The following is a 24,629-nucleotide window of genomic DNA, read 5'->3' on the forward strand; positions in this document are numbered from 1 at the left end:
AGACGTCAAATCTACATGGAGCAGCTGGAGAGGACAAGAGCAGGTTTGCAAAATATAGACAGAAGAGCTCTCCAGCCTAGTTTGCTGTCTGTTTCCACTTCTCTTTTCTTGAGCCGCTCCCTTCTATGCCCTAGCGCACTATCCTGACTTCTCCCATCTGCTTACTTTGTGCCTTCCAACGCACAATGCGAACTACAGGTAGTGCTGCAGGGCCCACACCCTTTTACTTGCCATACAGAGCAGCTCTGGAGCTGTTACAGTGCCCAGCTTCTGCAAGAAATCAGCTTGAATGCTTCAGGGGCTGGGGCATAGCCAACATGAGCCCCACACCGAAGGAGGGTGGAGGTGTTTAATGCGAACTAGGGGTCATCCAAGCACCGCAAAAGGCCGCCATGCCCTGCACGCCCCTTTTCTCTTTTCATATGCAGACGAGGGTTGAAGCCAACTTTGACCCACTGCTTGGATGACATCACCATATGCAAATCCATCTGCTGCAGGCCTTCCCCCAGGAATGCTTGCACTAGTTGTTGCATTTGGTTTGTTGTTTGGGGGTGCTTCAGTATTAGGCAGCCTTCTGCCCTCCCATGTTCATCTGAAAATATGTGTTCTCCCTGCAGTTGTTGTCCCCAGATGAGAGTTCCCTTGTGCTGCCTCAGTTGAATCTTCTTTACTTGACAGAGATGTGCCTGAGCAGCGGCCCTCCCCAGCCCTATCCTAAATCATACTTATTTTGCATAGGAGATACCATGGTCATGAAGATTGTTCTCCCAGGGTGAGGTTCATTCATTGCATTCTGGGTATGCTGACCCCTGTGATTTCCCCAAATGTGGGAAACTTGACTGCATTATTTGTGGTAGTGGGGGACTGTGTCTGTGCTTTCCTCTGGTCAGCTCTGGTAAAAGTCAGATTTCTTTGTCTCAGATCTTCCTCTAGCCTTGTTCTTCTTTCGAGAGTTCCCTTGTGCTGACTCAGTTGGATCTCCTTCACTTGACAGAGAAGTGCCCGAGCAGCGACCCTACCCAGCTCTAGCCCAACTCCTACTTACCTGCCAGGTGAGATACTATGATCATGAAGGTGCTTCTCCCAGGGCAAGGCTCACCCATTGCACTCTGGGTGTGCTGCTCTTGCGATTTCCCCAAATGTGGGAAACTTGACTGCATAATTTGTGTTTCCCCTGGTCGGCTCTCGTATAATTCAGATCTCTTTGTCTCAGGTCTCTCTCCAGCCTAGTTTGCTGTCTGTTTCCACTTCTCTTTTCTTGAGCCGCTCCCTTCTATGCCCTTGCGCACTATTATGACCTCTCCTGTTCGCTTACTTTGTGCCTTCCAACGTCAATGCAAACTACAGGTAGTGCTGCAGGGCCCACACCCTTTTACATGCTTTACAGAGCAGCTCTGGAGCTGTTACAGTGCCCAGCTGCTGCAAGAAATCAGCTTGAATGCTTCAGGGGCTGGGGCATAGCCAACATGAGCCCCACACCGAAGGAGGGTGGAGGTGTTTAATGTGAATTAGGGGTCATCCAAGCGCCGCAAAAGGCCGCCATGCCCTGCACATCCCTTTTTTCTTTTCATATGCAGACGAGGGTTGAAGCCAACTTTGACCCACTGCTTGGATGACATCACCATATGCAAATCCATCTGCTGCAGGCCTTTCCCCAGGAATGCTTGCACTAGTTGTTGCATTTGGTTTGTTGTTTGGGGGTGCTTCAGTATTAGGCAGCCTTCTGCCCTCCCATGTTCATCTGAAAATATGTGTTCTCCCTGCAGTTGTTGTCCCCAGATGAGAGTTCCCTTGTGCTGCCTCAGTTGAATCTCCTTTACTTGACAGAGATGTGCCTGAGCAGCGGCCCTCCCCAGCCCTATCCCAAATCATACTTATTTTGCATAGGAGATATCATGGTAATGAAGACTGTTATCCCAGGGTGAGGTTCATTCATTGCATTCTGGGTATGCTGACCCCTGTGATTTCCCCAAATGTGGGAAACTCGACTTCATTATTTGTGGTAGTGGGGGACTGTGTTTGTGCTTTCCTCTGGTCAGCTCTGGTAAAAGTCAGATTTATTTGTCTCAGATCTTCCTCTAGCCTTGTTCTTCTTTCGAGAGTTCCCTTGTGCTGACTCAGTTGGATCTCCTTCACTTGACAGAGAAGTGCCCGAGCAGCGACCCTACCCAGCTCTAGCCCAACTCCTACTTACCTGCCAGGTGAGATACTATGATCATGAAGGTGCTTCTCCCAGGGCAAGGCTCACCCATTGCACTCTGGGTGTGCTGCTCTTGCGATTTCCCCAAATGTGGGAAACTTGACTGCATAATTTGTGTTTCCACTGGTCGGCTTTCATATAATTCAGATCTCTTTGTCTCAGGTCTTTCTCCAGCCTAGTTTGCAGTCTGTTTTCACTTCTTTTTTTTAAGCCCCTCCCTTCTATACCCTTGTGCACTATCCTGACTTCTCCTCCTGTCTGCTTACTTTGTGCCTTCCAATGCACAATGCAAACTACAGGTAGTGCTGCAGGGCCCACAAACTTTTACTTGCATTACAGAGCAGCTCTGGAGCTGTTACAGTGCCAAGTTGCTGCAAGAAATCAGCTTGAATGCTTCAGGGGCTGGGGCATTGCCAACATGAGCCCCACACCGAAGGAGGGTGGGGGTGTTTAATGCGAACTAAGGGTCATCCAAGCGCCGCAAAAGGCCGCCATTCCCTGCATACCCCTTTTCTCTTTTCATATGCAGATGAGGGTTCCAGCCAACTTTGGCCCACTGCTTGGATGACATCACTGTATGCAAATCCGTCTTCTGCAGACCTTCCCCCAGGAATGCTTGTACTAGTTGTTGCATTTGGTTTGTTGTTTGGGGGTGCTTCAGTATTAGGCAGCCTTCTGCCCTCCCATGTTCATCTGAAAATATGTGTTCTCCCTGCAGTTGTTGTCCCCAGATGAGAGTTCCCTTGTGCTGCCTCAGTTGAATCTCCTTTACTTGACAGAGATGTGCCTGAGCAGCGGCCCTCCCCAGCCCTATCCCAAATCATACTTATTTTGCATAGGAGATATCATGGTCATGAAGATTGTTCTCCCAGGGTGAGGTTCATTCATTGCATTCTGGGTATGCTGACCCCTGTGATTTCCCCAAATGTTGGAAACTCGACTTCATTATTTGTGGTAGTGGGGGACTGTGTTTGTGCTTTCCTCTGGTCAGCTCTGGTAAAAGTCAGATTTCTTTGTCTCAGATCTTCCTCTAGCCTTGTTCTTCTTTCGAGAGTTCCCTTGTGCTGCCTCAGTTGGATCTCCTTCACTTGACAGGGGGGTGCCCGAGCTGCGACCCTCCCCAGCTCTAGCCCAACTCCTACTTACCTGCCAGGTGAGATACTATGATCATGTAGGTGCTTCTCCCAGGGCAAGGCTCACCCATTGCACTCTGGGTGTGCTGCCCCTGTGATTTCCCCAAATGTGGGAAACTTGACTGCATAATTTGTGTTTCCCCTGGTTGGCTCTCGTATAATTCAGATCTCTTTGTCTCAGGTCTCTCTCCAGCCTAGTTTGCTGTCTGTTTCCACTTCTCTTTTCTTGAGCCGCTCCCTTCTATGCCCTTGCGCACTATTCTGACCTCTCCTGTCTGCTTACTTTGTGCCTTCCAACGCACAATGCAAACTACAGGTAGTGCTGCAGGGCCCACACCCTTTTACATGCTTTACAGAGCAGCTCTGGAGCTGTTACAGTGCCCAGCTGCTGCAAGAAATCAGCTTGAATGCTTCAGGGGCTGGGGCATAGCCAACATGAGCCCCACACCGAAGGAGGGTGGAGATGTTTAATGCGAATTAGGGGTCATCCAAGCGCCGCAAAAGGCCGCCATTCCCTGCACATCCCTTTTTTCTTTTCATATGCAGACGAGGGTTGAATCCAACTTTGACCCACTGCTTGGATGACATCACCATATGCAAATCCATCTGCTGCAGGCCTTCCCCCAGGAATGCTTGCACTAGTTGTTGCATTTGGTTTGTTGTTTGGGGGTGCTTCAGTATTAGGCAGCCTTCTGCCCTCCCATGTTCATCTGAAAATATGTGTTCTCCCTGCAGTTGTTGTCCCAAGATGAGAGTTCCCTTGTGCTGCCTCAGTTGAATCTCCTTTACTTGACAGAGATGTGCCTGAGCAGCGGCCCTCCCCAGCTCTATCCCAAATCATACTTATTTTGCATAGGAGATACCATGGTCATGAAGATTGTTCTCCCAGGTTGAGGATCATTCATTGCATTCTGGGTATGCTGACCCCTGTGATTTCCCCAAATGTGGGAAACTTGACTGCATTATTTGTGGTAGTGGGGGACTGTGTTTGTGCTTTCCTCTGGTCAGCTCTGGTAAAAGTCAGATTTCTTTGTCTCAGATCTTCCTCTAGCCTTGTTCTTCTTTCGAGAGTTCGCTTGTGCTGCCTCAGTTGGATCTCCTTCACTTGACAGGGGGGTGCCCGAGCTGCGACCCTCCCCAGCTCTAGCCAAACTCCTACTTACCTGCCAGGTGAGATACTATGATCATGTAGGTGCTTCTCCCAGGGCAAGGCTCACCCATTGCACTCTGGGTGTGCTGCCCCTGTGATTTCCCCAAATGTGGGAAACTTGACTGCATAATTTGTGTTTCCCCTGGTCGGCTCTCATATAATTCAGATCTCTTTGTCTCAGGTCTCTCTCCAGCCTAGTTTGCTGTCTGTTTCCACTTCTCTTTTCTTGAGCCGCTCCCTTCTATGCCCTTGCGCACTATTCTGACCTCTCCTGTCTGCTTACTTTGTGCCTTCCAACGCACAATGCAAACTACAGGTAGTGCTGCAGGGCCCACACCCTTTTACATGCTTTACAGAGCAGCTCTGGAGCTGTTACAGTGCCCAGCTGCTGCAAGAAATCAGCTTGAATGCTTCAGGGGCTGGGGCATAGCCAACATGAGCCCCACACCGAAGGAGGGTGGAGATGTTTAATGCGAATTAGGGGTCATCCAAGCGCCGCAAAAGGCCGCCATTCCCTGCACATCCCTTTTTTCTTTTCATATGCAGACGAGGGTTGAAGCCAACTTTGACCCACTGCTTGGATGACATCACCATATGCAAATCCATCTGCTGCAGGCCTTCCCCAGGAATGCTTGCACTAGTTGTTGCATTTGGTTTGTTGTTTGGGGGTGCTTCAGTATTAGGCAGCCTTCTGCCCTCCCATGTTCTTCTGAAAATATGTGTTCTCCCTGCAGTTGTTGTCCCAAGATGAGAGTTCCCTTGTGCTGCCTCAGTTGAATCGCCTTTACTTGACAGAGATGTGCCTGAGCAGCGGCCCTCCCCAGCCCTATCCCAAATCATACTTATTTTGCATAGGAGATACCATGGTCATGAAGATTGTTCTCCCAGGGTGAGGTTCATTCATTGCATTCTGGGTATGCTGACCCCTGTGATTTCCCCAAATGTTGGAAACTCGACTGCATTATTTGTGGTAGTGGGGGACTGTGTTTGTGCTTTCCTCTGGTCAGCTCTGGTAAAAGTCAGATTTCTTTGTCTCAGATCTTCCTCTAGCCTTGTTCTTCTTTCGAGAGTTCCCTTGTGCTGCCTCAGTTGGATCTCCTTTACTTGACAGGGGGATGCCCGAGCAGCGACCCTCCCCAGCTCTAGCCCAACTCCTACTTACCTGCCAGGTGAGATACTATGATCATGTAGGTGCTTCTCCCAGGGCAAGGCTCACCCATCGCACTCTGGGTGTGCTGCCCCTGTGATTTCCCCAAATGTGGGAAACTTGACTGCATAATTTGTGTTTCCCCTGGTCGGCTCTCGTATAATTCAGATGTCTTTGTCTCAGGTCTCTCTCCAGCCTAGTTTGCTGTCTGTTTCCACTTTTCTTTTCTTGAGCCGCTCCCTTCTATGCCCTTGCGCACTATCCTGACTTCTCCCGTCTGCTTACTTTGTGCCTTCCAACGCTAGAGATGAGCGGCGGAAATTTTTCGGGTTTTGGGTTCGGTTCCGCGGCCGTGTTTTGGGTTCGACCGCGTTTTGGCAAAACCTCACCGAATTTTTTTTGTCGGATTCGGGTGTGTTTTGGATTCGGGTGTTTTTTTCAAAAAACCCTAAAAAACAGCTTAAATCATAGAATTTGGGGGTCATTTTGATCCCAAAGTATTATTAACCTCAAAAACCATAATTTACACTCATTTTCAGTCTATTCTGAATACCTCACACCTCACAATATTATTTTTAGTCCTAAAATTTGCACCGAGGTCGCTGTGTGAGTAAGATAAGCGACCCTAGTGGCCGACACAAACACCGGGCCCATCTAGGAGTGGCACTGCAGTGTCACGCAGGATGTCCCTTCCAAAAAACCCTCCCCAAACAGCACATGACGCAAAGAAAAAAAGAGGCGCAATGAGGTAGCTGACTGTGTGAGTAAGATAAGCGACCCTAGTGGCCGACACAAACACCGGGCCCATCTAGGAGTGGCACTGCAGTGTCACGCAGGATGGCCCTTCCAAAAAACCCTCCCCAAACAGCACATGACGCAAAGAAAAAAAGAGGCGCAATGAGGTAGCTGACTGTGTGAGTAAGATAAGCGACCCTAGTGGCCGACACAAACACCGGGCCCATCTAGGAGTGGCACTGCAGTGTCACGCAGGATGGCCCTTCCATAAAACCCTCCCCAAACAGCACATGACGCAAAGAAAAAAAGAGGCGCAATGAGGTAGCTGACTGTGTGAGTAAGATAAGCGACCCTAGTGGCCGACACAAACACCGGGCCCATCTAGGAGTGGCACTGCAGTGTCACGCAGGATGGCCCTTCCAAAAAACCCTCCCCAAACAGCACATGACGCAAAGAAAAATAAAAGAAAAAAGAGGTGCAAGATGGAATTGTCCTTGGGCCCTCCCACCCACCCTTATGTTGTATAAACAGGACATGCACACTTTAACCAACCCATCATTTCAGTGACAGGGTCTGCCACACGACTGTGACTGATATGACGGGTTGGTTTGGACCCCCCCCAAAAAAGAAGCAATTAATCTCTCCTTGCACAAACTGGCTCTACAGAGGCAAGATGTCCACCTCATCATCATCCTCCGATATATCACCGTGTACATCCCCCTCCTCACAGATTATCAATTCGTCCCCACTGGAATCCACCATCTCAGCTCCCTGTGTACTTTGTGGAGGCAATTGCTGCTGGTCAATGTCTCCACGGAGGAATTGATTATAATTCATTTTAATGAACATCATCTTCTCCACATTTTCTGGATGTAACCTCGTACGCCGATTGCTGACAAGGTGAGCGGCGGCACTAAACACTCTTTCGGAGTACACACTTGTGGGAGGGCAACTTAGGTAGAATAAAGCCAGTTTGTGCAAGGGCCTCCAAATTGCCTCTTTTTCCTGCCAGTATAAGTACGGACTGTGTGACGTGCCTACTTGGATGCGGTCACTCATATAATCCTCCACCATTCTTTCAATGTTGAGAGAATCATATGCAGTGACAGTAGACGACATGTCCGTAATCGTTGTCAGGTCCTTCAGTCCGGACCAGATGTCAGCATCAGCAGTCGCTCCAGACTGCCCTGCATCACCGCCAGCGGGTGGGCTCGGAATTCTGAGCCTTTTCCTCGCACCCCCAGTTGCGGGAGAATGTGAAGGAGGAGATGTTGACAGGTCGCGTTCCGCTTGACTTGACAATTTTCTCACCAGCAGGTCTTTCAACCCCAGCAGACTTGTGTCTGCCGGAAAGAGAGATCCAAGGTAGGCTTTAAATCTAGGATCGAGCACGGTGGCCAAAATATAGTGCTCTGATTTCAACAGATTGACCACCCGTGAATCCTTGTTAAGCGAATTAAGGGCTCCATCCACAAGTCCCACATGCCTAGCGGAATCGCTCCGTGTTAGCTCCTCCTTCAATGTCTCCAGATTCTTCTGCAAAAGCCTGATGAGGGGAATGACCTGACTCAGGCTGGGAGTGTCTGAACTGACTTCACGTGTGGCAAGTTCAAAGGGCATCAGAACCTTGCACAACGTTGAAATCATTCTCCACTGCGCTTGAGACAGGTGCATTCCACCTCCTATATCGTGCTCAATTGTATAGGCTTGAATGGCCTTTTGCTGCTCCTCCAACCTCTGAAGCATATAGAGGGTTGAATTCCACCTCGTTACCACTTCTTGCTTCAGATGATGGCAGGGCAGGTTCAGTAGTTTTTGGTGGTGCTCCAGTCTTCTGTACGTGGTGCCTGTACGCCGAAAGTGTCCCGCAATTCTTCTGACCACCGACAGCATCTCTTGCACGCCCCTGTCGTTTTTTAAAAAATTCTGCACCACCAAATTCAAGGTATGTGCAAAACATGGGACGTGCTGGAATTTGCCCATATTTAATGCACACACAATATTGCTGGCGTTGTCCGATGCCACAAATCCACAGGAGAGTCCAATTGGGGTAAGCCATTCCGCGATGATCTTCCTCAGTTGCCGTAAGAGGTTTTCAGCTGTGTGCGTATTCTGGAAAGCGGTGATACAAAGCGTAGCCTGCCTAGGAAAGAGTTGGCGTTTGCGAGATGCTGCTACTGGTGCCGCCGCTGCTGTTCTTGCGGCGGGAGTCCATACATCTACCCAGTGGGCTGTCACAGTCATATAGTCCTGACCCTGCCCTGCTCCACTTGTCCACATGTCCGTGGTTAAGTGGACATTGGGTACAACTGCATTTTTTAGGACACTGGTGAGTCTTTTTCTGACGTCCGTGTACATTCTCGGTATCGCCTGCCTAGAGAAGTGGAACCTAGATGGTATTTGGTAACGGGGGCACACTGCCTCAATAAATTGTCTAGTTCCCTGTGAACTAACGGCGGATACCGGACGCACGTCTAACACCAACATAGTTGTCAAGGCCTCAGTTATCCGCTTTGCAGCAGGATGACTGCTGTGATATTTCATCTTCCTCGCAAAGGACTGTTGAACAGTCAATTGCTTACTGGAAGTAGTACAAGTGGGCTTACGACTTCCCCTCTGGGATGACCATCGACTCCCAGCAGCAACAACAGCAGCGCCAGCAGCAGTAGGCGTTACATGCAAGGATGCATCGGAGGAATCCCAGGCAGGAGAGGACTCGTCAGAATTGCCAGTGACATGGCCTGCAGGACTATTGGCATTCCTGGGGAAGGAGGAAATTGACACTGAGGGAGTTGGTGGGGTGGTTTGCGTGAGCTTGGTTACAAGAGGAAGGGATTTACTGGTCAGTGGACTGCTTCCGCTGTCGCCCCAAAGTTTTTGAACTTGTCACTGACTTATTATGAATGCGCTGCAGGTGACGTATAAGGGAGGATGTTCCGAGGTGGTTAACGTCCTTACCCCTACTTATTACAGCTTGACAAAGGCAACACACGGCTTGACACCTGTTGTCCGCATTTCTGTTGAAATACTTCCACACCGAAGAGCTGATTTTTTTGGTATTTTCACCAGGCATGTCAGTGGCCATATTCCTCCCACGGACAACAGGTGTCTCCCCTGGTGCCTGACTTAAACAAACCACCTCACCATCAGAATCCTCCTGGTCAATTTCCTCCCCAGCGCCAGCAACACCCATATCCTCCTCATCCTGGTGTACTTCAACACTGACATCTTCAATCTGACTATCAGGAACTGGACTGCGGGTGCTCCTTCCAGCACTTGCAGGGGGCGTGCAAATGGTGGAAGGCGCATGCTCTTCACGTCCAGTGTTGGGAAGGTCAGGCATCGCAACCGACACAATTGGACTCTCCTTGTGGATTTGGGATTTCGAAGAACGCACAGTTCTTTGCGGTGCTTTTGCCAGCTTGAGTCTTTTCAGTTTTCTAGCGAGAGGCTGAGTGCTTCCATCCTCATGTGAAGCTGAACCACTAGCCATGAACATAGGCCAGGGCCTCAGCCGTTCCTTGCCACTCCGTGTGGTAAATGGCATATTGGCAAGTTTACGCTTCTCCTCCGACAATTTTATTTTAGGTTTTGGAGTCCTTTTTTTACTGATATTTGGTGTTTTGGATTTGACATGCTCTGTACTATGACATTGGGCATCGGCCTTGGCAGACGACGTTGCTGGCATTTCATCGTCTCGGCCATGACTAGTGGCAGCAGCTTCAGCACGAGGTGGAAGTGGATCTTGATCTTTCCCTAATTTTGGAACCTCAACATTTTTGTTCTCCATATTTTAATAGGCACAACTAAAAGGCACCTCAGGTAAACAATGGAGATGGATGGATACTAGTATACAATTATGGATGGACTGCCGAGTGCCGACACAGAGGTAGCTACAGCCGTGGACTACCGTACTGTGTCTGCTGCTAATATAGACTGGTTGATAATGAGATGTAGTATGTATAAAGAAGAAAGAAAAAAAAAACCACGGGCAGGTGGTATACAATTATGGACGGACTGCCGAGTGCCGACACAGAGGTAGCTACAGCCGTGGACTACCGTACTGTACTGTGTCTGCTGCTAATATAGACTGGATGATAATGAGATGTAGTATGTATAAAGAAGAAAGAAAAAAAAACCACGGGTAGGTGGTATACAATTATGGACGGACTGCCGAGTGCCGACACAGAGGTAGCTACAGCCATGGACTACCGTACTGTACTGTGTCTGCTGCTAATATAGACTGGATGATAATGAGATGTAGTATGTATAAAGAAGAAAGAAAAAAAAAACCACGGGTAGGTGGTATACAATTATGGACGGACTGCCGAGTGCCGACACAGAGGTAGCTACAGCCGTGGACTACCGTACTGTACTGTGTCTGCTGCTAATATAGACTGGATGATAATGAGATGTAGTATGTATAAAGAAGAAAGAAAAAAAAACCACGGGTAGGTGGTATACAATTATGGACGGACTGCCGAGTGCCGACACAGAGGTAGCTACAGCCGAGGACTACCGTACTGTACTGTGTCTGCTGCTAATATAGACTGGATGATAATGAGATGTAGTATGTATAAAGAAGAAAGAAAAAAAAAACACGGGTAGGTGGTATACAATTATGGATGGACTGCCGAGTGCCGACACAGAGGTAGCTACAGCCGTGGACTACCGTACTGTGTCTGCTGCTAATATAGACTGGTTGATAATGAGATGTAGTATGTATAAAGAAGAAAGAAAAAAAAAACCACGGGTAGGTGGTATACAATTATGGACGGACTGCCGAGTGCCGACACAGAGGTAGCTACAGCCGTGGACTACCGTACTGTACTGTGTCTGCTGCTAATATAGACTGGATGATAATGAGATGTAGTATGTATAAAGAAGAAAGAAAAAAAAACCACGGGTAGGTGGTATACAATTATGGATGGACTGCCGAGTGCCGACACAGAGGTAGCTACAGCCGTGGAATACCGTACTGTGTCTGCTGCTAATATAGACTGGTTGATAATGAGATGTAGTATGTATAAAGAAGAAAGAAAAAAAAAACCACGGATAGGTGGTATACAATTATGGACGGACTGCCGAGTGCCGACACAGAGGTAGCTACAGCCGTGGACTACCGTACTGTACTGTGTCTGCTGCTAATATAGACTGGATGATAATGAGTTGTAGTATGTATAAAGAAGAAAGAAAAAAAAAACCACGGGTAGGTGGTATACAATTATGGATGGACTGCCGAGTGCCGACACAGAGGTAGCTACAGCCGTGAACTACCGTACTGTGTCTGCTGCGACTGGATGATAAATAATGATATAAAAAATATATATATATCACTACTGCAGCCGGACAGGTATATATTATATAATGACGGACCTGCTGGACACTGTCTGTCAGCAGAATGAGTTTTTTATTTTATAGAATAAAAAAACACCACACAAGTCACACGACGTGTGTTTAACTTTTACAGGCAGACATTCACAATACAATATAGTATACTATATACTGGTGGTCAGGTCACTGGTCAGTCACACTGGCAGTGGCACTCCTGCAGAAAAAAAGTGTGCACTGTTTAATTTTAATATGTACTCCTGGCTCCTGCTATAACCTAACTGCTCCCCAGTCTCCCCCACAATTAAGCTGTGTGAGCACAGTCAGATATTATACATAGATGATGCAGCAGCACACTGGGCTGAGCACAGATATGGTATGTGACTGAGTCACTGTGTATCGTTTTTTCAGGCAGAGAACGGATTATATTAAATAATATAAAACTGCACTGGTGGTCACTGGTCAGTCACTAGTATAACTAACTAATACTATCAGCAAAATTCTGCACTCTCTGTCTGAGTACTCCTCCTAAGCTCCAGTAAATGAAGTGTCACTGTCTCACTCTGTCACTAGTATAACTAACTAATACTATCAGCAAAATTCTGCACTCTCTGTCTGAGTACTCCTCCTAAGCTCCAGTAAATGAAGTGTCACTGTCTCACTCTCACTCTCCTATCTATTTCTTCTCTAAACGGAGAGGACGCCAGCCACGTCCTCTCACTATCAATCTCAATGCACGTGTAAAATGGCGGCGACGCGCGGCTACTTATATAGAATCCGAGTCTCGCGATAGAATCCGAGCCTCGCGAGAATCCGACAGCGTCATGATGACGTTCGGGCGCGCTCGGGTTAACCGAGCAAGGCGGGAAGATCCGAGTCGCTCGGATCCGTGTAAAAAAAGCTGAAGTTAGGGCGGGTTCGGATTCCGAGGAACCGAACCCGCTCATCTCTATCCAACGCACAATGCGAACTACAGGTAGTGCTGCAGGGCCCACACCCTTTTACTTGCCTTACAGAGAAGCTCTGGAGCTGTTACAGTGCCCAGCTGCTGCAAGAAATCAGCTTGAATGCTTCAGGGGCTGGGGCATAGCCAACATGAGCCCCACACCGAAGGAGGGTGGAGGTGTTTAATGCGAACTAGGGGTCATCAAAGCGCCGCAAAAGGCCGCCATGCCCTGCACGCCCCTCTTCTCTATTCATATGCAGATGAGTGTTGAAGCCAACTTTGACCCACTGCTTGGATGACATCACCATATGCAAATCCATCTGCTGCAGGCCTTCCCCCAGGAATGCTTGCACTAGTTGTTGCATTTGGTTTGTTGTTTGGGGGTGCTTCAGTATTAGGCAGCCTTCTGCCCTCCCATGTTCATCTGAAAATATGTGTTCTCCCTGCAGTTGTTGTCCCCAGATGAGAGTTCCCTTGTGCTGCCTCAGTTGAATCTCCTTTACTTGACAGAGATGTGCCTGAGCAGCGGCCCTCCCCAGCTCTATCCCAAATCATACTTATTTTGCATAGGAGATACCATGGTCATGAAGATTGTTTTCCCAGGGTGAGGTTCATTCATTGCATTCTGGGTATGCTGACCCCTGTGATTTCCCCAAATGTGGGAAACTGGACTGCATTATTTGTGGTAGTGAGAGACTGTGTTTGTGCTTTCCTCTGGTCAGCTCTGGTAAAAGTCAGATTTCTTTGTCTCAGATCTTCCTCTAGCCTTGTTCTTCTTTCGAGAGTTCCCTTGTGCTGCCTCAGTTGGATCTCCTTCACTTAACAGGGGGGTGCCCGAGCAGCGACCCTCCCCAGCTCCTACTTACCTGCCAGGTGAGATACTATGATCATGAAGGTGCTTCTCCCAGGGCAAGGCTCACCCATTGCACTCTGGGTGTGCTACTCCTGCGGTTTCCCCAAATGTTGGACACTTGACTGCATAATTTGTGTTTCACCTGGTCGGCTCTCGTATAATTCAGATCTCTTTGTCTCAGGTCTCTCTCCAGCCTAATTTGCAGTCTGTTTCCACTTCTCTTTTCTTGAGTTGCTCCCTTCTATGCCCTTGCGCACTATCCTGACTTCTCCCGTCTGCTTACTTTGTGCCTTCCAACGCACAATGCAAACTACAGGTAGTGCTGCAGGGCCCACACCCTTTTACTTGCCTTACAGAGCAGCTCTGGAGCTGTTACAGTGCCCAGCTGCTGCAAGAAATCAGCTTGAATGCTTCAGGGGCTGGGGCATAGCCATCATGAGCCCCACACCGAAGGAGGGTGGAGGTGTTTAATGCGAACTAGGGGTCATCCAAGCACCGCAAAAGGCCGCCATGCCCTGCATGCCAATTTTATCTTTTCATATGCAGACGAGGGTTGAAGCCAACTTTGACCCACTGCTTGGATGACATCACCATATGCAAATCCATCTGCTGCAGGCCTTCCCCCAGGAATGCTTGCACTAGTTGTTGCATTTGGTTTGTTGTTTGGGGGTGCTTCAGTATTAGGCAGCCTTCTGCCCTCCCATGTTCATCTGAAAATATGTGTACCTCCTGCAGTTGTTGTCCCCAGATGAGAGTTCCCTTGTGCTGCCTCAGTTGAATCTCCTTTACTTGACAGAGATGTGCCTGAGCAGCGGCCCTCTCCAGCCCTATCCCAAATCATACTTATTTTGCATAGGAGATACCATGGTCATGAAGATTGTTCTCCCAGGGTGAGGTTCATTCATTGCATTCTGGGTATGCTGACCCCTGTTATTTCCCCAAATGTGGTAAACTTGACAGCATTATTTGTGGTAGTGGGGGACTGTGTTTGTGCTTTCCTCTGGTCAGCTCTGGTAAAAGTCAGATTTCTTTGTCTCAGATCTTCCTCTAGCCTTGTTCTTCTTTCGAGAGTTCCCTTGTGCTGCCTCAGTTGGATCTCCTTCACTTGACAGGGGGGTGCCCGAGCAGCGACCCTCCCCAGCTCTAGCCCAACTCCTACTTACCTGCCATTTGAGATACTATGATCATGAAGGTGCTTCTCCCAGGGCAAGGCTCACCAATTGCACTCTGGGTGTGCTGCTCCTGCGATATCCCCAAATGTGGGAAACTTGACTGCATAATTTGTGTTTCCCCTGGTCGGCTCTCGTATAATTCAGATCTCTTTGTCTCATGTCTCTCTCCAGCCTAGTTTGCTGTCTGTTTACACTTCTCTTTTCTTGAGCCACTACCTTCTATGCCCTTGCGCACTATCTTGACTTCTCCCGTCTGCTTACTTTGTGCCTTCCAACGCACAATGCGAACTACAGGTAGTGCTGCAGGGCCCACACCCTTTTAGTTGCCTTACAGAGCAGCTCTGGAGCTATTACAGTGCCCAGCTGCTGCAAGTAATCAGCTTGAATGCTTCAGGGGCTGGGGCATAGCCAACATGAGCCCCACACCGAAGTAGGGTGGAGGTGTTTAATGCGAACTAGGGGTCATCCAAGCGCCGCAAAAGGCCGCCATGCCCTGCACGCCCCTTTTCTCTCTTCATATGCAGACGAGGGTTGAAGCCAACTTTGACCCACTGCTTGGATGACATCACCATATGCAAATCCATCTGCTGCAGGCCTTCCCCCAGGAATGCTTGTACTAGTTGTTGCATTTGGTTTGTTGTTTGGGGGTGCTTCAGTATTAGGCAGCCTTCTGCCCTCCCATGTTCATCTGAAAATATGTGTTCTCCCTGCAGTTGTTGTCCCCAGATGAGAGTTCCCTTGTGCTGCCTCAGTTGAATCTCCTTTACTTGACAAGGGAGGCATTTTGGATTTTTTCTTTGGGTACTCTTACACCTGATGGTCTGAATGAGAGCATCGAACTGAACAACATTGGCAGTCTCTGAAGATTTTATCTATTGATTTACCTAATATATTATTTAATGAATATCCATTTATTGTATGTTTAATAAATAAACAAAATTATTAGAAGTAGCTATTTTGGAAACAGCTTTCCTCTTAGGATGAAACTGTATAATCCTGTTGTGTGTGTTCCTTTAAAGTTCTTTAGTAAAATCCACTAGTAATGATGAACATCAGATTTCTTCCTCCATCCTCTTTTTACACTTTCTCTTGGTTCTATATATATATATATTTTTTCTATTTTTTTTCCCTCCTTCTCCCAAAAGGCCCCCCTCCCCCCCCCCCCTCCCTGTTTTAAATTTTAAATTCTTTAAATATTTAAATCTTCGAATCCTTAAATTGTCTGTTTAATATTTATTTTTTCTTCATTTCTTTTTGTTGTTTAAACAGCAATGTAATTATTCCAGGGGTTAAAATAATGAAATATAGAAATAATATTAACAAAAATTAAAGGTAAAAATGAATTGATAGAATGATCCCATTAAAAGTAAATAAATAATATGGATGTTAAGCTGAGCGGGTTGGATTCGAACATGGGATTAGCTGCATAGAGTGCATTTGATGTTTCCCCTGCGCCATAAGAACTGCTTTAGTAGTGGCATGGATTTATGTTACCCTAAAAGGTTTTATATAAGTAAATGGGGATCCTTAGTGCTGAGTCTCTGAATTATGTATATGTGATTATAGATATGAGGTATTGATTGAAAGATTATAGGTTAATCTGTATATAGATTATATATTTTCTGTTATTTTTTAAACCACCTTGTTGCTTATTTTATTATTATTTTTAATCACCATGTTGCTTATTTTTATATTATGAAATGCCTTTATATGTGCAATTGCAATTAGAAAGTTGTTCCATATGTGGGTCATTACATGTATGCATCCAATTAGTACATGTATGTATCCAATCAACTAATTAGTAATGCTATTGGTCCGGTGTATTTTAAAAAGAGCCTGCTAGGCTGCTGATGTATCCTCTGACGAAACCGCTCTTGGATAACAGCGGAGAAAGTGATTACCGGACACTCTGATTGCTGAGATATAAGCCCGTTCATGAACGAGCTACATCACGGCGGACGTCTGATGTAAAGACAGCGGTGAAGGGGAAAAAGCAATTTGAGACCGAGCAAAAGGAGGTCTCTACCCCACGGCAGGGAGAAATATCCCGACCGCGAGTGCCAATAAGATCCAGCCACGGTTAACGGGGGTCGTAGCATACCGCTGTGTTTCACCAACCATCACAGCGCTCTCCCCCTGTTTTCTTTCATTACTCACGTGAGTTACATATGAACTTTAACTGCAGTAAATAAGAGGCGTTGGTTACAACTGTTGCTGTTCATCCACAAGAAGGAATTTAATGTATCAATTACAATTGGAAAGTAACGATTAAATTACAACAGCTGTATCCAGGAGGATTTTTTGGACACTTTAATAAACATTCCGTTGTCATCAAGGGCAATATGAAATAGATCCTGATTACATTTAGATATGGATAGTGGTGCCTATATATGTTGACTCCATTGTATTTTATTGAATGTGGGTTTCTTCTGTCTATATATATTTTTTTTTAAAAAAGAGCTTGTATATTTTATTTTTTGCGCTCCCTTGATAACAAGTGTGATTATCTTTAAAATTTGGTTTATTATTGGTAGAACAGTACTACCTATGGGAGCAGCATTTTATAATATATGGTGAAAATTAATAGATGTATAAAGTAGAGATGAGCGGGTTCGGTTTCTCTGAATCCGAACCCGCCAGAACTTCATGTTTTTTTTCACGGATCCGAGCGACTCGGATCTTCCCGCCTTGCTCGGTTAACCCGAGCGCGCCCGAACGTCATCATGACGCTGTCGGATTCTCGCGAGGCTCGGATTCTATCGCGAGACTCGGATTCTATATAAGGAGCCGCGCGTCGCCGCCATTTTCACACGTGCATTGAGATTGATAGGGAGAGGACGTGGCTGGCGTCCTCTCCGTTTAGAATTAGAATAGATTAGAGAGACACTTGATTTACTAATTTTGGGGAGCATTAGGAGTACTCAGTAGTGTACAGTGCAGAGTTTTGCTGATAGTGACCAGTGACCACCACTTTTATTTATAATCCGTTCTCTGCCTGAAAAAAGCGATACACAGCACACAGTGACTCAGTCACATACCATATCTGTGTGCACTGCTCAGGCTCAGGCCAGTGTGCTGCATCATCTATTATCTATATATAATATTATATATATCTGTCTGACTGCTCAGCTCACACAGCTTATAATTGTGGGGGAGACTGGGGAGCACTACTGCAGTGCCAGTTATAGGTTATAGCAGGAGCCAGGAGTACATAATATAATCCGTTCTCTGCCTGAAAAAAGCGATACACAGCACACAGTGACTCAGTCACATACCATATCTGTGTGCACTGCTCAGGCTCAGGCCAGTGTGCTGCATCATCTATTATCTATATATAATATTATATATATCTGTCTGACTGCTCAGCTCACACAGCTTATAATTGTGGGGGAGACTGGGGAGCACTACTGCAGTGCCAGTTATAGGTTATAGCAGGAGCCAGGAGTACATAATATATTATATAGTGAGTGACCACCAGACACACAGTGCAGTTTATTTAATATATCCGTTCTCTGCCTGAAAAAAGCGATACACACAGTAACTCAGTCAGTCACATACCATATCTGTGTGCACTGCTCAGGCTCAGGCCAGTGTGCTGCATCATCTATATATATTATATATCTGTCTGACTGCTCAGCTCACACAGCTTATAATTGTGGGGGAGACTGGGGAGCACTACTGCAGTGCCAGTTATAGGTTATAGCAGGAGCCAGGAGTACATAATATTATATTAAAATTAAACAGTGCACACTTTTGCTGCAGGAGTGCCACTGCCAGTGTGACTAGTGACCAGTGACCTGACCACCAGTATATAATATTAGTAGTATACTATCTCTTTATCAACCAGTCTATATTAGCAGCAGACACAGTACAGTGCGGTAGTTCACGGCTGTGGCTACCTCTGTGTCGGCACTCGGCAGCCCGTCCATAATTGTATATACCACCTAACCGTGGTTTTTTTTTCTTTCTTTATACATACATACTAGTTACGAGTATACTATCTCTTTATCAACCAGTCTATATATTAGCAGCAGACACAGTACAGTGCGGTAGTTCACGGCTGTGGCTACCTCTGTGTCGGCACTCGGCAGCCCGTCCATAATTGTATATACCACCTAACCGTGGTTTTTTTTTCTTTCTTTATACATACATACTAGTTACGAGTATACTATCTCTTTATCAACCAGTCTATATATTAGCAGCAGACACAGTACAGTGCGGTAGTTCACGGCTGTGGCTACCTCTGTGTCGGCACTCGGCAGCCCGTCCATAATTGTATATACCACCTAACCGTGGTTTTTTTTTCATTCTTTATACATACATACTAGTTACGAGTATACTATCTCTTTATCAACCAGTCTATATTAGCAGCAGACACAGTACAGTGCGGTAGTTCACGGCTGTGGCTACCTCTGTGTCGGCACTCGGCAGCCCGTCCATAATTGTATATACCACCTAACCGTGGTTTTTTTTTCTTTCTTTATACATACATACTAGTTACGAGTATACTATCTCTTTATCAACCAGTCTATATATTAGCAGCAGACACAGTACAGTGCGGTAGTTCACGGCTGTGGCTACCTCTGTGTCGGCACTCGGCAGCCCGTCCATAATTGTATATACCACCTAACCGTGGTTTTTTTTTCTTTCTTTATACATACATACTAGTTACGAGTATACTATCTCTTTATCAACCAGTCTATATATTAGCAGCAGACACAGTACAGTGCGGTAGTTCACGGCTGTGGCTACCTCTGTGTCGGCACTCGGCAGCCCGTCCATAATTGTATATACCACCTAACCGTGGTTTTTTTTTCTTTCTTTATACATACATACTAGTTACGAGTATACTATCTCTTTATCAACCAGTCTATATTAGCAGCAGACACAGTACAGTGCGGTAGTTTACGGCTGTGGCTACCTCTGTGTCGGCACTCGGCAGCCCGTCCATAATTGTATACTAGTATCCAATCCATCCATCTCCATTGTTTACCTGAGGTGCCTTTTAGTTGTGCCTATTAAAATATGGAGAACAAAAATGTTGAGGTTCCAAAATTAGGGAAAGATCAAGATCCACTTCCACCTCGTGCTGAAGCTGCTGCCACTAGTCATGGCCGAGACGATGAAATGCCAGCAACGTCGTCTGCCAAGGCCGATGCCCAATGGCATAGTACAGAGCATGTCAAAACCAAAACACCAAATATCAGTAAAAAAAGGACTCCAAAACCTAAAATAAAATTGTCGGAGGAGAAGCGTAAACTTGCCAATATGCCATTTACCACACGGAGTGGCAAGGAACGGCTGAGGCCCTGGCCTATGTTCATGGCTAGTGGTTCAGCTTCACATGAGGATGGAAGCACTCAGCCTCTCGCTAGAAAACTGAAAAGACTCAAGCTGGCAAAAGGCAAAGCACCGCAAAGAACTGTGCGTTCTTTGAAATCCCAAATCCACAAGGAGAGTCCAATTGTGTCGGTTGCGATGCCTGACCTTCCCAACACTGGACGTGAAGAGCATGCGCCTTCCACCATTTGCACGCCCCCTGCAAGTGCTGGAAGGAGCACCCGCAGTCCAGTTCCTGATAGTCAGATTGAAGATGTCAGTGTTGAAGTACACCAGGATGAGGAGGATATGGGTGTTGCTGGCGCTGGGGAGGAAATTGACCAGGAGGATTCTGATGGTGAGGTGGTTTGTTTAAGTCAGGCACCCGGGGAGACACCTGTTGTCCGTGGGAGGAATATGGCCGTTGACATGCCAGGTGAAAATACCAAAAAAATCAGCTCTTCGGTGTGGAGGTATTTCACCAGAAATGCGGACAACAGGTGTCAAGCCGTGTGTTCCCTTTGTCAAGCTGTAATAAGTAGGGGTAAGGACGTTAACCACCTCGGAACATCCTCCCTTATACGTCACCTGCAGCGCATTCATAATAAGTCAGTGACAAGTTCAAAAACTTTGGGTGACAGTGGAAGCAGTCCACTGACCAGTAAATCCCTTCCTCTTGTAACCAAGCTCACGCAAACCACCCCACCAACTCCCTCAGTGTCAATTTCCTCCTTCCCCAGGAATGCCAATAGTCCTGCAGGCCATGTCACTGGCAATTCTGACGAGTCCTCTCCTGCCTGGGATTCCTCCGATGCATCCTTGCGTGTAACGCCTACTGCTGCTGGCGCTGCTGTTGTTGCCGCTGGGAGTCGATGGTCATCCCAGAGGGGAAGTCGTAAGCCCACTTGTACTACTTCCAGTAAGCAATTGACTGTTCAACAGTCCTTTGCGAGGAAGATGAAATATCACAGCAGTCATCCTACTGCAAAGCGGATAACTGAGGCCTTGGCATCCTGGGTGGTGAGAAACGTGGTTCCGGTATCCATCATTACTGCAGAGCCAACTAGAGACTTGTTGGAGGTACTGTGTCCCCGGTACCAAATACCATCTAGGTTCCATTTCTCTAGGCAGGCGATACCGAAAATGTACACAGACCTCAGAAAAAGAGTCACCAGTGTCCTAAAAAATGCTGCTGTACCCAATGTCCACTTAACCACGGACATGTGGACAAGTGGAGCAGGGCAGGGTCAGGACTATATGACTGTGACAGCCCACTGGGTAGATGTATGGACTCCCGCCGCAAGAACAGCAGCGGCGGCACCAGTAGCAGCATCTCGCAAACGCCAACTCTTTCCTAGGCAGGCTACGCTTTGTATCACCGCTTTCCAGAATACGCACACAGCTGAAAACCTCTTACGGCAACTGAGGAAGATCATCGCGGAATGGCTTACCCCAATTGGACTCTCCTGTGGATTTGTGGCATCGGACAACGCCAGCAATATTGTGTGTGCATTAAATCTGGGCCAATTCCAGCACGTCCCATGTTTTGCACATACCTTGAATTTGGTGGTGCAGAATTTTTTAAAAAACGACAGGGGCGTGCAAGAGATGCTGTCGGTGGCCAGAAGAATTGCGGGACACTTTCGGCGTACAGGCACCACGTACAGAAAACTGGAGCACCACCAAAAACTACTGAACCTGCCCTGCCATCATCTGAAGCAAGAAGTGGTAACGAGGTGGAATTCAACCCTCTATATGCTTCAGAGGTTGGAGGAGCAGCAAAAGGCCATTCAAGCCTATACAATTGAGCACGATATAGTAGGTGGAATGCACCTGTCTCAAGTGCAGTGGAGAATGATTTCAACGTTGTGCAAGGTTCTGATGCCCTTTGAACTTGCCACACGTGAAGTCAGTTCAGACACTGCCAGCCTGAGTCAGGTCATTCCCCTCATCAGGCTTTTGCAGAAGAAGCTGGAGGCATTGAAGAAGGAGCTAAAAGGGAGCGATTCCGCTAGGCATGTGGGACTTGTGGATGCAGCCCTTAATTCGCTTAACAAGGATTCACGGGTGGTCAATCTGTTGAAATCAGAGCACTACATTTTGGCCACCGTGCTCGATCCTAGATTTAAAGCCTACCTTGGATCTCTCTTTCCGGCAGACACAGGTCTGCTGGGGTTGAAAGACCTGCTGGTGACAAAATTGTCAAGTCAAGCGGAACGCGACCTGTCAACATCTCCTCCTTCACATTCTCCCGCAACTGGGGGTGCGAGGAAAAGGCTCAGAATTCCGAGCCCACCCGCTGGCGGTGATGCAGGGCAGTCTGGAGCGACTGCTGATGCTGACATCTGGTCCGGACTGAAGGACCTGACAACGATTACGGACATGTCGTCTACTGTCACTGCATATGATTCTCTCAACATTGATAGAATGGTGGAGGATTATATGAGTGACCGCATCCAAGTAGGCACGTCACACAGTCCGTACTTATACTGGCAGGAAAAAGAGGCAATTTGGAGGCCCTTGCACAAACTGGCTTTATTCTACCTAAGTTGCCCTCCCACAAGTGTGTACTCCGAAAGAGTGTTTAGTGCCGCCGCTCACCTTGTCAGCAATCGGTGTACGAGGTTACATCCAGAAAATGTGGAGAAGATGATGTTCATTAAAATGAATTATAATCAATTCCTCCGCGGAGACATTGACCAGCAGCAATTGCCTCCACAAAGTACACAGGGAGCTGAGATGGTGGATTCCAGTGGGGACGAATTGATAATCTGTGAGGAGGGGGATGTACACGGTGATATATCGGAGGGTGAAGATGAGGTGGACATCTTGCCTCTGTAGAGCCAGTTTGTGCAAGGAGAGATTAATTGCTTCTTTTTGGGGGGGGGTCCAAACCAACCCGTCATATCAGTCACAGTCGTGTGGCAGACCCTGTCACTGAAATGATGGGTTGGTTAAAGTGTGCATGTCCTGTTTTGTTTATACAACATAAGGGTGGGTGGGAGGGCCCAAGGACAATTCCATCTTGCACCTCTTTTTTCTTTTCTTTTTCTTTGCATCATGTGCTGATTGGGGAGGGTTTTTTGGAAGGGACATCCTGCGTGACACTGCAGTGCCACTCCTAGATGGGCCCGGTGTTTGTGTCGGCCACTAGGGTCGCTAATCTTACTCACACAGTCAGCTACCTCATTGCGCCTCTTTTTTTCTTTGCGTCATGTGCTGTTTGGGGAGGGTTTTTTGGAAGGGACATCCTGCGTGACACTGCAGTGCCACTCCTAGATGGGCCCGGTGTTTGTGTCGGCCACTAGGGTCGCTAATCTTACTCACACAGTCAGCTACCTCATTGCGCCTCTTTTTTTCTTTGCGTCATGTGCTGTTTGGGGAGGGTTTTTTGGAAGGGACATCCTGCGTGACACTGCAGTGCCACTCCTAGATGGGCCCGGTGTTTGTGTCGGCCACTAGGGTCGCTAATCTTACTCACACAGCTACCTCATTGCGCCTCTTTTTTTCTTTGCGTCATGTGCTGTTTGGGGAGGGTTTTTTGGAAGGGACATCCTGCGTGACACTGCAGTGCCACTCCTAGATGGGCCCGGTGTTTGTGTCGGCCACTAGGGTCGCTAATCTTACTCACACAGTCAGCTACCTCATTGCGCCTCTTTTTTTCTTTGCGTCATGTGCTGTTTGGGGAGGGTTTTTTGGAAGGGACATCCTGCGTGACACTGCAGTGCCACTCCTAGATGGGCCCGGTGTTTGTGTCGGCCACTAGGGTCGCTAATCTTACTCACACAGCTACCTCATTGCGCCTCTTTTTTTCTTTGCGTCATGTGCTGTTTGGGGAGGGTTTTTTGGAAGGGACATCCTGCGTGACACTGCAGTGCCACTCCTAGATGGGCCCGGTGTTTGTGTCGGCCACTAGGGTCGCTAATCTTACTCACACAGTCAGCTACCTCATTGCGCCTCTTTTTTTCTTTGCGTCATGTGCTGTTTGGGGAGGGTTTTTTGGAAGGGACATCCTGCGTGACACTGCAGTGCCACTCCTAGATGGGCCCGGTGTTTGTGTCGGCCACTAGGGTCGCTAATCTTACTCACACAGCTACCTCATTGCGCCTCTTTTTTTCTTTGCGTCATGTGCTGTTTGGGGAGGGTTTTTTGGAAGGGCCATCCTGCGTGACACTGCAGTGCCACTCCTAGATGGGCCCGGTGTTTGTGTCGGCCACTAGGGTCGCTAATCTTACTCACACAGCTACCTCATTGCGCCTCTTTTTTTCTTTGCGTCATGTGCTGTTTGGGGAGGGTTTTTTGGAAGGGACATCCTGCGTGACACTGCAGTGCCACTCCTAGATGGGCCCGGTGTTTGTGTCGGCCACTAGGGTCGCTTATCTTACTCACACAGCGACCTCGGTGCAAATTTTAGGACTAAAAATAATATTGTGAGGTGTGAGGTATTCAGAATAGACTGAAAATGAGTGTAAATTATGGTTTTTGAGGTTAATAATACTTTGGGATCAAAATGACCCCCAAATTCTATGATTTAAGCTGTTTTTTAGTGTTTTTGGAAAAAAACACCCGAATCCAAAACACACCCGAATCCGACAAAAAAAATTCGGTGAGGTTTTGCCAAAACGCGTTCGAACCCAAAACAC

At 47.4% G+C, this 24,629-nt stretch overlaps 13 non-coding genes and 1 pseudogene across 13 annotated transcripts; all 14 read left to right on the top strand.

Annotated features, from left to right (window-relative positions):
* The first annotated feature begins 721 nt into the window (after window positions 1-721).
* On the top strand, window positions 722-885 carry LOC134950878 (U1 spliceosomal RNA). Its single transcript, XR_010183719.1, has one exon. It is a non-coding gene; the product is annotated as a U1 spliceosomal RNA (small nuclear RNA).
* A 152-nt stretch (window positions 886-1,037) lies between these two features.
* On the top strand, window positions 1,038-1,200 carry LOC134952275 (U1 spliceosomal RNA). The gene has a single exon (XR_010184835.1). It is a non-coding gene; the product is annotated as a U1 spliceosomal RNA (small nuclear RNA).
* A 670-nt stretch (window positions 1,201-1,870) lies between these two features.
* LOC134951870 (U1 spliceosomal RNA) lies at window positions 1,871-2,034 on the top strand. The gene has a single exon (XR_010184529.1). It is a non-coding gene; the product is annotated as a U1 spliceosomal RNA (small nuclear RNA).
* A 152-nt stretch (window positions 2,035-2,186) lies between these two features.
* On the top strand, window positions 2,187-2,349 carry LOC134952354 (U1 spliceosomal RNA). The gene has a single exon (XR_010184898.1). It is a non-coding gene; the product is annotated as a U1 spliceosomal RNA (small nuclear RNA).
* Window positions 2,350-3,022: 673 nt separating this feature from the next.
* Window positions 3,023-3,186, top strand: LOC134951713 (U1 spliceosomal RNA). The gene has a single exon (XR_010184402.1). It is a non-coding gene; the product is annotated as a U1 spliceosomal RNA (small nuclear RNA).
* Window positions 3,187-3,338: 152 nt separating this feature from the next.
* Window positions 3,339-3,501, top strand: LOC134952633 (U1 spliceosomal RNA). Its single transcript, XR_010185116.1, has one exon. It is a non-coding gene; the product is annotated as a U1 spliceosomal RNA (small nuclear RNA).
* A 671-nt stretch (window positions 3,502-4,172) lies between these two features.
* Window positions 4,173-4,336, top strand: LOC134951524 (U1 spliceosomal RNA). The gene has a single exon (XR_010184248.1). It is a non-coding gene; the product is annotated as a U1 spliceosomal RNA (small nuclear RNA).
* A 152-nt stretch (window positions 4,337-4,488) lies between these two features.
* LOC134952708 (U1 spliceosomal RNA) lies at window positions 4,489-4,630 on the top strand (annotated as a pseudogene).
* Window positions 4,631-5,321: 691 nt separating this feature from the next.
* Window positions 5,322-5,485, top strand: LOC134950794 (U1 spliceosomal RNA). The gene has a single exon (XR_010183651.1). It is a non-coding gene; the product is annotated as a U1 spliceosomal RNA (small nuclear RNA).
* Window positions 5,486-5,637: 152 nt separating this feature from the next.
* On the top strand, window positions 5,638-5,800 carry LOC134952833 (U1 spliceosomal RNA). Its single transcript, XR_010185225.1, has one exon. It is a non-coding gene; the product is annotated as a U1 spliceosomal RNA (small nuclear RNA).
* Window positions 5,801-13,195: 7,395 nt separating this feature from the next.
* Window positions 13,196-13,359, top strand: LOC134951784 (U1 spliceosomal RNA). The gene has a single exon (XR_010184460.1). It is a non-coding gene; the product is annotated as a U1 spliceosomal RNA (small nuclear RNA).
* A 141-nt stretch (window positions 13,360-13,500) lies between these two features.
* Window positions 13,501-13,663, top strand: LOC134953010 (U1 spliceosomal RNA). Its single transcript, XR_010185359.1, has one exon. It is a non-coding gene; the product is annotated as a U1 spliceosomal RNA (small nuclear RNA).
* Window positions 13,664-14,334: 671 nt separating this feature from the next.
* LOC134951246 (U1 spliceosomal RNA) lies at window positions 14,335-14,498 on the top strand. The gene has a single exon (XR_010184022.1). It is a non-coding gene; the product is annotated as a U1 spliceosomal RNA (small nuclear RNA).
* Window positions 14,499-14,650: 152 nt separating this feature from the next.
* Window positions 14,651-14,813, top strand: LOC134953550 (U1 spliceosomal RNA). Its single transcript, XR_010185630.1, has one exon. It is a non-coding gene; the product is annotated as a U1 spliceosomal RNA (small nuclear RNA).
* Window positions 14,814-24,629: the final 9,816 nt, after the last annotated feature.

The sequence above is a fragment of the Pseudophryne corroboree genome, chromosome 8, assembly GCF_028390025.1.
Source record: "Pseudophryne corroboree isolate aPseCor3 chromosome 8, aPseCor3.hap2, whole genome shotgun sequence".
Taxonomy (NCBI): domain Eukaryota; kingdom Metazoa; phylum Chordata; class Amphibia; order Anura; family Myobatrachidae; genus Pseudophryne; species Pseudophryne corroboree.